Genomic DNA, 11,109 nt, shown 5'->3' with positions numbered 1-11,109 from the left:
CCAAATCATAATGGCTTTTAAAATATGGATTTTTTTTTTATGTTGCTACGTAATGAGAAGACTGAGGGAGGCAGTCCAGGGATGGTCAGATGGCTCTGTGATATTTTCAGGGTTCTAGGCTTTATTCTCTTTTCTCCTAGTCACTCTTGGCATGTGCTTGAGGTCACAAGTGAGCTGCTGGAGTTCCAGCCATCCCATTCAGGTGTCAGGCAGGGAGAAGGTGAAGGGTAAAGGAGAATAAAGGGCTTATGACAAACAATTCAGTTCCCTTTAAAAAGTTTTTCCAGAAGTCCTACTTGATGATTTCTGCTTACATCTCATTGGCCAGAACTGTTCACACGACCATTCTTAGTTGCAAGAGAGGCTGAGAAATGTTTTGTTTTGTTCTTTTAAACTGGGTACATTGCCATCTCAAACAAAATCAGGGGTAGTAAATAAAAGGGAAGAATAGATATTGGGTAAGCCAGTCACAGACTTTCCCACATCACCTGAGTTTGTGCGTGTCTCTCCAAGGGCAACCATCACAGGCTACACACAGACATCTGGCTTCCTTCTCTGGAAATTTTCTCTCTACCCTCTCCAGGGACCGGCACATTCTTTCATCAGAACAGGTAAGCATCAGACAAAAGAAGAATCAGGTTTTGTTGGTAATTCTCATTCCCATTGCTGCTTACTATTTTATCAAGAAAACTAGAACAAGTCTAAGGAAAATTGTTTTCATCCATGAACTTTAACTCTTTCAATTCCTTTTTGTCATAAAGATAAAATAAATCATTTTCATATCTGTCTTTATCAGTTTTCTCTTAATCTTTATTTTATACACAAAATTGCAGTGTGATTCACCTTGCTTTTGCAGTCCCAGCCCAGACTGAGGCCCTGACCCCAGTGACACACTGTAAATTCTCCAGAGCAGAGATGCTCAACTGCTGGCTGTGGTCAGATGCTCTAAGGCCTTGAGCACTTCCAGGGCAAACCCACCACGGGCTGGATATCCTTTCCGTGTGGTGAACACACTGTAATTGTTGTTTGGGACAACAGTAGGAAAAACAGTAGAAATGAAGATATTATGACTATATAACAAATAAATCTAGAACATATTTTAGAGGAAAGGTGGGACCAACCAGAACTCTGATGGTCAAAAAACCCTCGTCTGCGAGGGTACACACCCGACAGAATTGAAAGTGAGGACTCAAACAGATACTTGTACACTGATGTTCACAGCAGCGCTATTCTCAAGAGCCAAAAGGCAGAAGGAACCCAAGTGTCCATCAACAGATGAATGAATAAACAAAATGAGATATACACATACAATGGAATATTATTCAACCTTAAAAAGAAATGAAATTCTGACACATGCTACAACATGGATGAACCTGGAGGTCATTATGCTAAGTGAAATAAGCCAGTCACAAAAGGACAAATACCGTATGATTCTGCTTATATGAGGTATCTAGAATAGACAAATTCACAGAGACAGAAAGTAGAAGAGAGGTTATTGGGGGCTGTGGGGAGGGGAGAAAGGGGAGTTACTGTTTAATAAGTACAGCATTTCTGTTTGGGATGATGAAAAATTCCTGGAAATGGCTAGTGGAAAGTGATGGTTGCACAACATTGTGAATTTACCTAATGCCACTGAATTATGCACTTTAAAATGGTTAAAATTGTTTTACGTTATAGGTGGTTCTCCATCTCTCTACCTAGCAACACTTCCCTTCCTGCTTGGTCAAGATCTTCCCTTTTTAGCTCGAGGACTCATGCCTCTACCTCTTCAGCAATAGGAGGCATGACCTTGGCAATCCCTTGGGGACCACATGCCCAGGACCCATCCCAGTCTGAAGAGGCTGCAGTCTCACTGCCCAGGGCTGGCAGCTTGACTTCTCTGCTGTGTTCCCCAAAAGTATTGGGGATAGCACAATTATTTATCAAGCAGCTCTGTCTTCTGGCCTTAAGATACCATATGTAGTCACATAACAATGAAAGCAATAGGAGCAGTCTGTCTTTCTTTCTTCCTTCCTTCCTTTCTTTCTTTCTTTCTCTCTTTCTTTCTTTCTTTCTTTTTTTTTGTTGAGGAAGATTAGCCCTGAGCTAACATCTGCCGCCAATCCTCCTCTTTTAGCTGAGGAAGACTGGCCCTGAGCTAACATCTGTGCCCCTATCTTCCTCTCTTTTATATGTGGGATGCCTGCCATAGCATGGCCTGACAAGTGGTGTGTAGGTCCGCACCAGCGAACCCTGGGCCACTGAAGTGGAAAGTGTAAACTTAACTGCTGGGCCATGGCGCTGGCCCCCTGGATAGTTTTAATCATGCTATATGGTGCCGCACGTATAAAGAGACTGGGTTATGGCAGCCATGAGGTATATAAGCATGAAAGACACATGAGTTTATGATGAAGGCTTTGATTTCAAAAATAAGGCTATTATTTAGTTATTAGAGAGCACAATGCATATGCTATGAAGGGATTAAAATGCCTCGGAGACGTCCATCGATTTAGGGGCTTGTGGGTAATCACTGCATAATTTCTGGGTCTATATTTCAACTGAACATCCAGCAATATTTGTCAGGGCTACCAAGTGCTTGCTGCAAGCCCATCGTCCCCACCCCCTCCCTCAACACGCACACGCAAAATTGATAAGATGGAGGCAAGGTCCTTGTTATTACCAAGGTGTGCCCCTGGTTCTCTTTTACTTGTCCAAGGTCACAGAGCATCTCTCATTCAGCTCTCACAAAATTCAAGTCCTTCTCTCTGGCCATAATCAGATCCCTAACCCACACTGCCAACCAGAGTTTTGTGGGATTTACACACATACATATCTACATTTATTTGTTTATTTGTAATACCCAGGACTGTGATCTAAGCAGCATCGTTTTCCAAGGACAGCTGTCCCTTCCTTGCTCTAAACCCCATCTTCCTGCGGTTTTCTGTCTTTACATCTGAAGGATTCACCCACACGCTTAAATTATCCCTCCTGGTCAGCCTCTGGGCTTGTTCTTTAACCTCAGTTTCTACCCAGAAAGAAAGTTGCAGAAAGTCAATTTCACATCTTCTCCCTGAGAGGTGCGGGCTTCTTGCCACCCCCCAGAACCTTCCGTGTTCTGTTGATAGTAAGGAGCAAAATCAATGCCAATAAGTGCAAAGTTCAGAAAGCAGAAGAGCCGAGGGACAGACCTGTTACTGGGATCTGTTGTTTGGTGTTACTGAAACGGAAAATCACGGGTCATTGGCCAAAAAATTACTTCTCATTCAGCTAGTTTAACATCATGTTGATGAAGTTCAGGCTTATAAGTATGAACAAATTATTTAGAAGCGAGGAGGTGAAAGCTGGGGGCAAGAACTAAAGGCTGGAGGGTGGTTGCTTCTGGGGAGCAGAGGGGGCCTGGGAAGGACTGATCATCCCCCTCACAGCCTGCACCGTTATCTCTGTTTCAACAGGTGCATGTGCACCATAGTGATGAAGTCAACTGAGTAACCTCAACCTGTGAGACGGACAAACACCTGAGGAAGTTACTATTTTCCTAAATTGATGTTTCTGAGCATTACATGAGTTTATCCATCAAGTATCTATTGAGTCCCTACTAAAGAGCAGCCAGTGCTCCTGGTGCTGAATACACTGAACACAACAGAAAGTTCTGCTCTCAAGGAGATTATAAAGGGGAGATGACAGTGAACACATAAATATAATACATGTCATATGCAATAAAGATAAAATAATATAAAATATAAAAGTGTGTGAAAATATAGTAAGTAAATATATATTATTTACTACATATTAAATATATAAATAATATTAAATATTATGTAAAATAATGGAAATATACAATAAACCAGGAAGTGCTATGAAGAAGATCAAGTAGGGTAGGGCACTGGTGTGGTTACTGCATTTACATTTCAAGCAGATCATTTCTTAATATCCTCCTCCTTTCTATGGCAAAATTATTTACATTTTAATGTAAATAAAGAAATAAAATAAATTATAATAAAATAAAATATTATTATTATGTGAAAGTTATATTCCATAATTGTGAAATGAAGCACGTAGCAGACAGACTCTAAGGGAGCCCCCGTGACGCCCACCTTCTGCTTTCATGCCTTGTGGACCCCCTTCCGCTTGAGTGTGGGCAGGGCCTGTGACTTGTTGTACCAACAGAATAGGTCAAATGTGTTGAGTTGGGACTATGCCACATAAGCTTGGAACCCATCTTGCTTGGAGGCTCCCTCGCTTGCTAGCTTTGAGGAAGCAAGGGTCATGTTGGAGAGGCCCACGTGGCAAGGAGTTGAGGGCAGCCTCTGACCAACATCCAGCAGAAGACTAAGTCCTTCAGCCTGACAATCCACGTTGACTGAATCCTGTCGACAACCAGGTGAGCTTGGATCCTCCCCCAGTCTAACCGCAGCTTACAGCTTGACACCTTGATTGCGGCGTGTGAGACCCTGAAGCAGAGGGCCCAGCCCAGCCATGCCCACAGTCCTGACCCACAGACACTATTCCTTTAGGCTGCTAAGTTTGTGGTAACATTGTTTTGGGGGGCTTTTTTTTTTTTTAATTGAGTTATTGATAGGTTACAATCTTGTGAAATTTCAATTGTACATTAATGTTTGTCAGTCATGTTGTAGGTGCACCACTTCACCCTTTGTGCCCACCCCCCACCCCACCTTTCCCCTGGTATCCACTAAACTGTTCTTAGTCCACATTTTTAAATTCCTCATATGAGTGGAGTCATACACAGATTATCTTTCTCTCGCTGGCTTATTTCACTTAACATAATTCTCTCAAGGTCCATCCATGTTATTGCAAATGGAATGATTTTGTTCTGTTTTGCAGCTGAGTAGTATTCCACTGTATATATGTACCACATCTTCTTTATCCATTCGTCTGTTGATGGGCACTTAGGTTGCTTACACGTCTTGGCTATTGTAAACAGTGCTGCAATAAACATTGGGGTGCACAGGACTTTTGGGATTGCTGACTTCAGGCTCTTTGGATAAAAACCCAGTAGTGGGATGGCTGGATCGTATGGTAGTTCTATTTTTAGTTTTTTGAGGAATCTCCAAACTGTTTTCCATAGTGGCTGCGCCAGTTTGCATTCCCACCAGCAGTGTATGAGGGTTTCTTTTTCTCCGCAACCTCTCCAACATTTGTTGCTATTAGTTTTAGATATTTTTGTCATTCTAACAGGTGTAAGGTGATATCTTAGTGTAGTTTTGATTTGCATTTCTTGGGGGGCTTTTTTTTAAGGAAGATCAGCCCTGAGCTAACATCTGCTACCAATCCTGTTCTTTTTGCTGAGGAAGACTGCCCCTGAGCTAACAGCTGTGCCCATCTTCCTCTACTTTAATGTGGGATGCCTGCCACAGCATGGTGTGCCAAGTGGCGCGTAGGTCCGCACCAGGGATCCGAACCAGTGAACCAGCCCGGCCGCAGAAGAGGAACGTGCAAACTCAACCACTGCACCACCCTGCTGGCGCCCATGTGGTAACATTGTTATGCAGCAATAGATAACTAATACAAAACACGTGTTACTAATGGCCAGAAAAGAAAAGCAGACAGTGAAACTTGCTTTGTTTAGCTTCATATTTATAATTATGCCAGTCAAAAAAATTAATACAAAATAGAATAAAGTAAATAAAAATAAGTAACTAAAAGATAAAAAAGGAAGTGTGGGTTAAATTTTTTAAATATATTGTGTTTTTTTGAAAAAGAGAAAATGTTCATCTGTCACAGGAATAAATAATATTATGGTTTCTGTTTTCAAGCCTTAACTTCTGCAAATTTGTCAATGGCTTCATCAAAAATGGATCTTTTTCGCATGTTCATGCTCAATACAAAGTCTAGCTAGATTTGTCAATTTGTCGTTGCACATAGTGGATCTTTACACAGGACTATGTCACACCACCAGGTTGGGATTTCCAGTTGTCCCCAAAGCAGGCTCAAATGACTCTTTGACACACTTACCAACAAACGTGTATAGCCCTGTGCATACAAAACGTGTATAGCCCAACAGGGGGCCGACCGTACAGCTCAAACTTCTCTGAATTAACTTCCAGGTAGAATTCCACAGAACACCATGTTTGTTACAGGATAAGTAAAATTAATGTGCTCATTTAAAGTGCACGTATGGATTTTTTAAACTCTAATATCCGCAATTGTTTGGAACTTAGACCGACAAAAGCTTTGTTTTTGGTTTTTCTCAGAAGAGTATTCCATCACCGATGTTGTTTAGAATTCCTGGTACATGGAATTAAATAAATTTTGATAAATAAAAAGCAGACTGAGTTGTAGTCAGTTTTATTACTGTTGGCCTGTGCCTGGGGCACACTCCGCCTGCTGCTCTGCGCTCTGCGGTAAAAGAGAGGGAGTAAAGAAGACTGTGATTGTATTCGGGGCTTTTAGGGGAGGTCTCTCTGACGAGGTGATATTTGAGCAGAGACCTGAGTGCAGTGAGAGAATGAGGCATGCCACTAGCTGGGGAGGAGGATTGCAGCAAACACAAAAGCTCTAAGCCAGATTGCGGCTGGTGTGTCTGAGGAACAGCAAGAAACCAGGGGACCGAAGCAGAAGAAGCGAGGGGGCGTTGGAGCTGATGAGGTCAGAGAAGCAGTGAGTCAGGGCTGGGGAAAGAACCCAGGACCGTCTGAGGCATCTGGTACCTGTTTCCATCACAGTCCTTCACACCTGGTGATGTGAGCTCCGACCTGGTGAAATTAGACTGGATTTCCAAAAACCTCACTTGAATCAAATATTTCGTACTTAATGGAACTCAGTTTCCCAGCTTAGAAAATGAGGATAACATAACCTATCTTGCAGAGCTATTGTGCTTATTAAATTAAATAAGATAATACTTGTGAAAGTGCTTTGTAATCTGTAAAGCACCGTGAAAAGGACCACTCTTGTTGTTGTTGCTATTAAGAGAAGTTGGTTAAGTGCTCAAGAACCAGGGGAGCGGAGATGTTCTCAGCTGAGCGCTCTGGATCCTGCCGCCCTCTTCCCTAACTGCTCCATCGCCTTGCTTTCCAATGCCTTTCCCACACTCTTTCCTTCAGCAGGAGGCTTTGGTGAACGCAGTCAGCCAGGCATGCTTCTCGTCAGCATGACAGGAGGTGCATAACCACCCACGGTGATAGCGCCTAACCAAGCTAAACAGTATAAGATAACCTTCATTTGCAAATCTGATGAGCGAAATTACAGGGTTCAGCTCTAATAGAGGGGGGAAATGAAGCTCAAGATCATTATTTCCACATCTAAGATTAGTAGCTGGAAAATACAGTACCTCTGTAAAATGACAGTGTCAAAGACACCCCAGTTTTGCACGACTCCAGCACCCACACAAAAGAAGAATCACTTCAGAGAATAGAAATGGAGATGCTGCTCTCCCAGAGGTCATGCCAGATGGACATATCTGAGTGTTCGCCACATACCCGACCAGTCTACCATGACATCGTTTGTTGAAACTACTGATAAAGGTCGTCGGAAAATATCTGCTAACCCAAAGGAAAATATGAGCTGTCTTTCCATTCTTTTTCTCTTTCATAGGTCAGAAGTAAGTGCTCTTTGCCTAGAGAAATACTCCCTTATATAAATCAAGTAGAGAAGATGAGGACGGAAGGAGTAAATGGGGGAGTAAGAAGTTGTCTCAGGAGAAAGTGAACACCTCCCGTACATTTCCATGGGCTATTCACCCCTTCATCATAGTCAGTCATTTACCAGGGGTCTTGGCTTCTAATAGACCTGGGTTTGACTTGGTGTGAGACCTGGGGCAAGCTGCTTAACATTCCTAAGTCTCTGTTTCTCATTCTGTTTTCTCATTTCTACTGTTTTTCAGTAAGAGGTGATAACAAGAGAGCCTAACTAGTAAGACTGGTGAAGATTAAATGAGAAAGTCTATGTAAGCCCACCACAGTGCTGGGGATATGGTTGGTGTTCAGTAAGTGCTAGCTATTTCTATGATTATTGGGGAGAAATTACTAAAAAAGTTTTATCAGGGGGAAAAAACATAAGAATGAGGGAAAATAGTCAACTTTAAGAATCGTTCTTAGTTTCCTAGGATTTATCTAACATGGGTGCTATAATGCTTAGTCTATGTGAACTATTTAAAAAAACAAAACAGGAGTTTATTCAATACAGAGCATTTCAAAATACGCTTGGTTTAAAATTTCTTAATATATTACGATTCAGGATAATGTGAATTACTATTTAAGAAAAACATGTATGATAAAATTTAAATGACAGCATTAATACTTTTAAAGCAAACACTTCCATGTTACCCATAGAAATAATTATTCTTGGTACAGTAGAGCATTATCTGGAACGTGAGTAAATGAAGAGTTCATGCCACGTAAATAAAATTTCCAAATTACTAAAACCAAACCCTTAAACAGCAAAACTTTAAAAAGAGATTTTTAAAATGTGTTTATGTTATTGTATCTATTATTTATTATAATGTGTACATATGCATATATACAACATTTTAGATGGCCATGTTGGACAGTTTTCCTTATTCTTAGTGTTTTCTTATTGCCTTTGCTTCACTGATCTGAACACCAATTACTGCGTAATGCTGGAATAGGAATTCCCTCTGGAGCCTGTAAAGCTCACAGGATGGAAACTCACCAGCCCAAATGGCCTTGCACTGAACAATTTTTCAAAAACACTTTAGGGGAGGAAAAACTTTCCCTCAACCCTCTTAGGGTCCTTGGCTGGGCCTGAAAATTAAACTGACGCATGACAGAGGAGCCTTCATTCAGAAATGAAGACCTAAAGAGAAGGTTAAACTTGAGCGTTTTTATACTAGGTTTAATCAAGAGTAGGAAGTCATGTGGGGTTCAAGCGCTCTGCTTTGGTGGCCCAGGGTTACGTGGTTCAGACCCTGGCGCGGACATGGCACCGCTCATCAGGCCACGCTGAGGCAGCGTCCCACATGCCACAACTAGAAGAACCCACAACTAGAATATACAACTATGCACTGGGGGGCTTCAGGAAGGAGAAGGGGGGAAAAAAGGAAGATTAGCAACAGATGTTAGCTCAGGTGCCAATCTTTAAAAAAAAAAAAAAATGTTCTCTGACTATGATGGAATAAAACTAGAAATAAATAACAGAAAGATAACAGAAAAATCTACGGATGCTCGGAAATTAAACAACACACTTCTAATTAAACCATAGGTGAAAGAGGCAGTCTTAAGGAGAATTAGAAAAGATTTGAAACTAAAAGGAAGAAGATTTTAAAAGAAAGATTTTAAAATAAAAATATAACATATCAGAGCCAGCCCTGATGGCCTAGTGGTTAAAGTTCGGTGTGTTCTGCTTTGGCGGCCTGGGTTCAGTTCCAGGCCACAGAGCCACACCACTCATCTGTCAGTGGCCGTGCTGGGGCAGTGGCTCACAGAGAAGAACTAGAAGGACCTGCACCTAGAATACACAACTGTGCACTGGGGCTTTAGGGAGGGAAAAAAAGAGAGGAAGATTGGCAACAGATGTTAGCTCAGGGCAAATCTTTCCCAGCAAAATAAAATACAACATATCAAAAATCATGGAATGCAGATTAAACAGTACTTAGAGGGAAATTACAGCATGAAATGCTTCTATTTAAAAAAGAAGAAAGATTTTGTATCAATAATGTAAGCTTCCTCCTTAAGAAACTAAGAAAGAGCAAAATAAACCCAAAGCAAATGAAAGGAAGAAAATAATGAAGACGAGAGCAGAAATCAATAAAATTGAAACCAGAAAAACAATAGAGAAAATCAATGAAATAAAAAGCTGACTCTGGAAAAATTAATAAAATTAATAAATGTCTATCAATATTAACCAAAAAAAAAGAGAGAGAAGACACAAATTACCAATTACAGGAATAGAAAGAATATCACTATAGGCCCACAGACAAGAAAATGTTAATAAGGGATACTGCGCACACTCTGTGTACATATATTCAACAATGTAAATGAAATGGACTGATTCCTTGAAGACCATAAACCACCAAAATTCACTCAAGATGAAACATATGTTATCTCATAACTGCTAACGAAATTGAATTCATAGTTTAAAAACTTCTGGAAAAGAAGTCTCCAGGCCTGGATGGTTTCACCGGAGAATTTTACCCAACATTTAAGGAAGAAGCAACATCATTCTACATAATCTCTTCTAGCAAGTAAAAAAGGAGGAAACATTTCTTAACTCATTTTATGAGGCCAGCATTCCACTGATACCAAAATCCACTGACAATACAATGAAAAAAAACTAAAGACCAGTATCCCCTCCAAACATAGATGCAAAAATTCTCAAAAAAATTAGCAAATTAAATCCAGCAACATATAAAGAGAATAATACACCATGATCAAGTAGTCTTCATCTCAGTAATGCAAAGCTGGTTCAATATTCAAAATCAATCAATGTAATTCACCATATTAACAGTCAATAGAAGAAAAACCACATGGTCATATCAATTGATATAGAGAAAGCATTTGACAAAATTTGACATCCATTCATGACAAAAATTTTTAGCAAACTAGGAATAGAAGGAAACTTCCTCAACCTGATAAAGGGTGTCTACAAAAACCCACAGCTAACATCACACTTAATGGAGAAAGACTGAATGTTTTCCTAAGTTCAGTAACAAGACAAGTATCGTTTTTGGGGTTGCATATTTAGGTGGTGAAACTCTAACGCAAAGCAAAGAATTGATTATTATTCCAGCCAGGATAGTGGTTCCCTCCAGGACGGAAGGGAGAGAGGCAGCTATAATTGAGAAGGGGCACTCAGGGGTCTTCTGGATGCTGGTGATAATCTATTTCTGACCTAATGGTGGTTTCAGGGGTGTTCATGTTATGACAATTTGTTATGCTGTATACTTGTTTTAGGCACTTTCTTGTATTTGCATTGTATTTCTCAATAAAATGTTATGGAAAAAATGACTATTTAAAAAAAATTTTAAAGTTAGCTTTTTTAGAAAGAAAAATTAGCACCTTACTCCTCATAATTTCCTATATTCTTAATATTAGCAGTAACAATTAATAAATAGCTGAAATAAAGAATTTCCCTCAGGAGGTTTTATTGTAATCAAAATCATGATTTTAACGACTCAGAATGGAACGTGCTTAACTGCTGAGTTTGGTTTTCTCC

At 40.4% G+C, this 11,109-nt stretch overlaps 1 long non-coding RNA gene across 1 annotated transcript; it reads left to right on the top strand.

Annotated features, from left to right (window-relative positions):
* Positions 1-429: 429 nt before the first annotated feature.
* LOC139083378 (uncharacterized) lies at positions 430-5,651 on the top strand. The gene is made up of 3 exons (XR_011540057.1): positions 430-611; positions 3,432-4,360; positions 5,292-5,651. It is a non-coding gene; the product is annotated as an uncharacterized lncRNA (long non-coding RNA).
* The last annotated feature ends 5,458 nt before the right edge of the window (positions 5,652-11,109 follow it).

This window comes from Equus przewalskii, chromosome 5 (genome assembly GCF_037783145.1).
Source record: "Equus przewalskii isolate Varuska chromosome 5, EquPr2, whole genome shotgun sequence".
NCBI lineage: Eukaryota > Metazoa > Chordata > Mammalia > Perissodactyla > Equidae > Equus > Equus przewalskii.
This window is presented reverse-complemented; position numbering and strand designations above follow the sequence as displayed.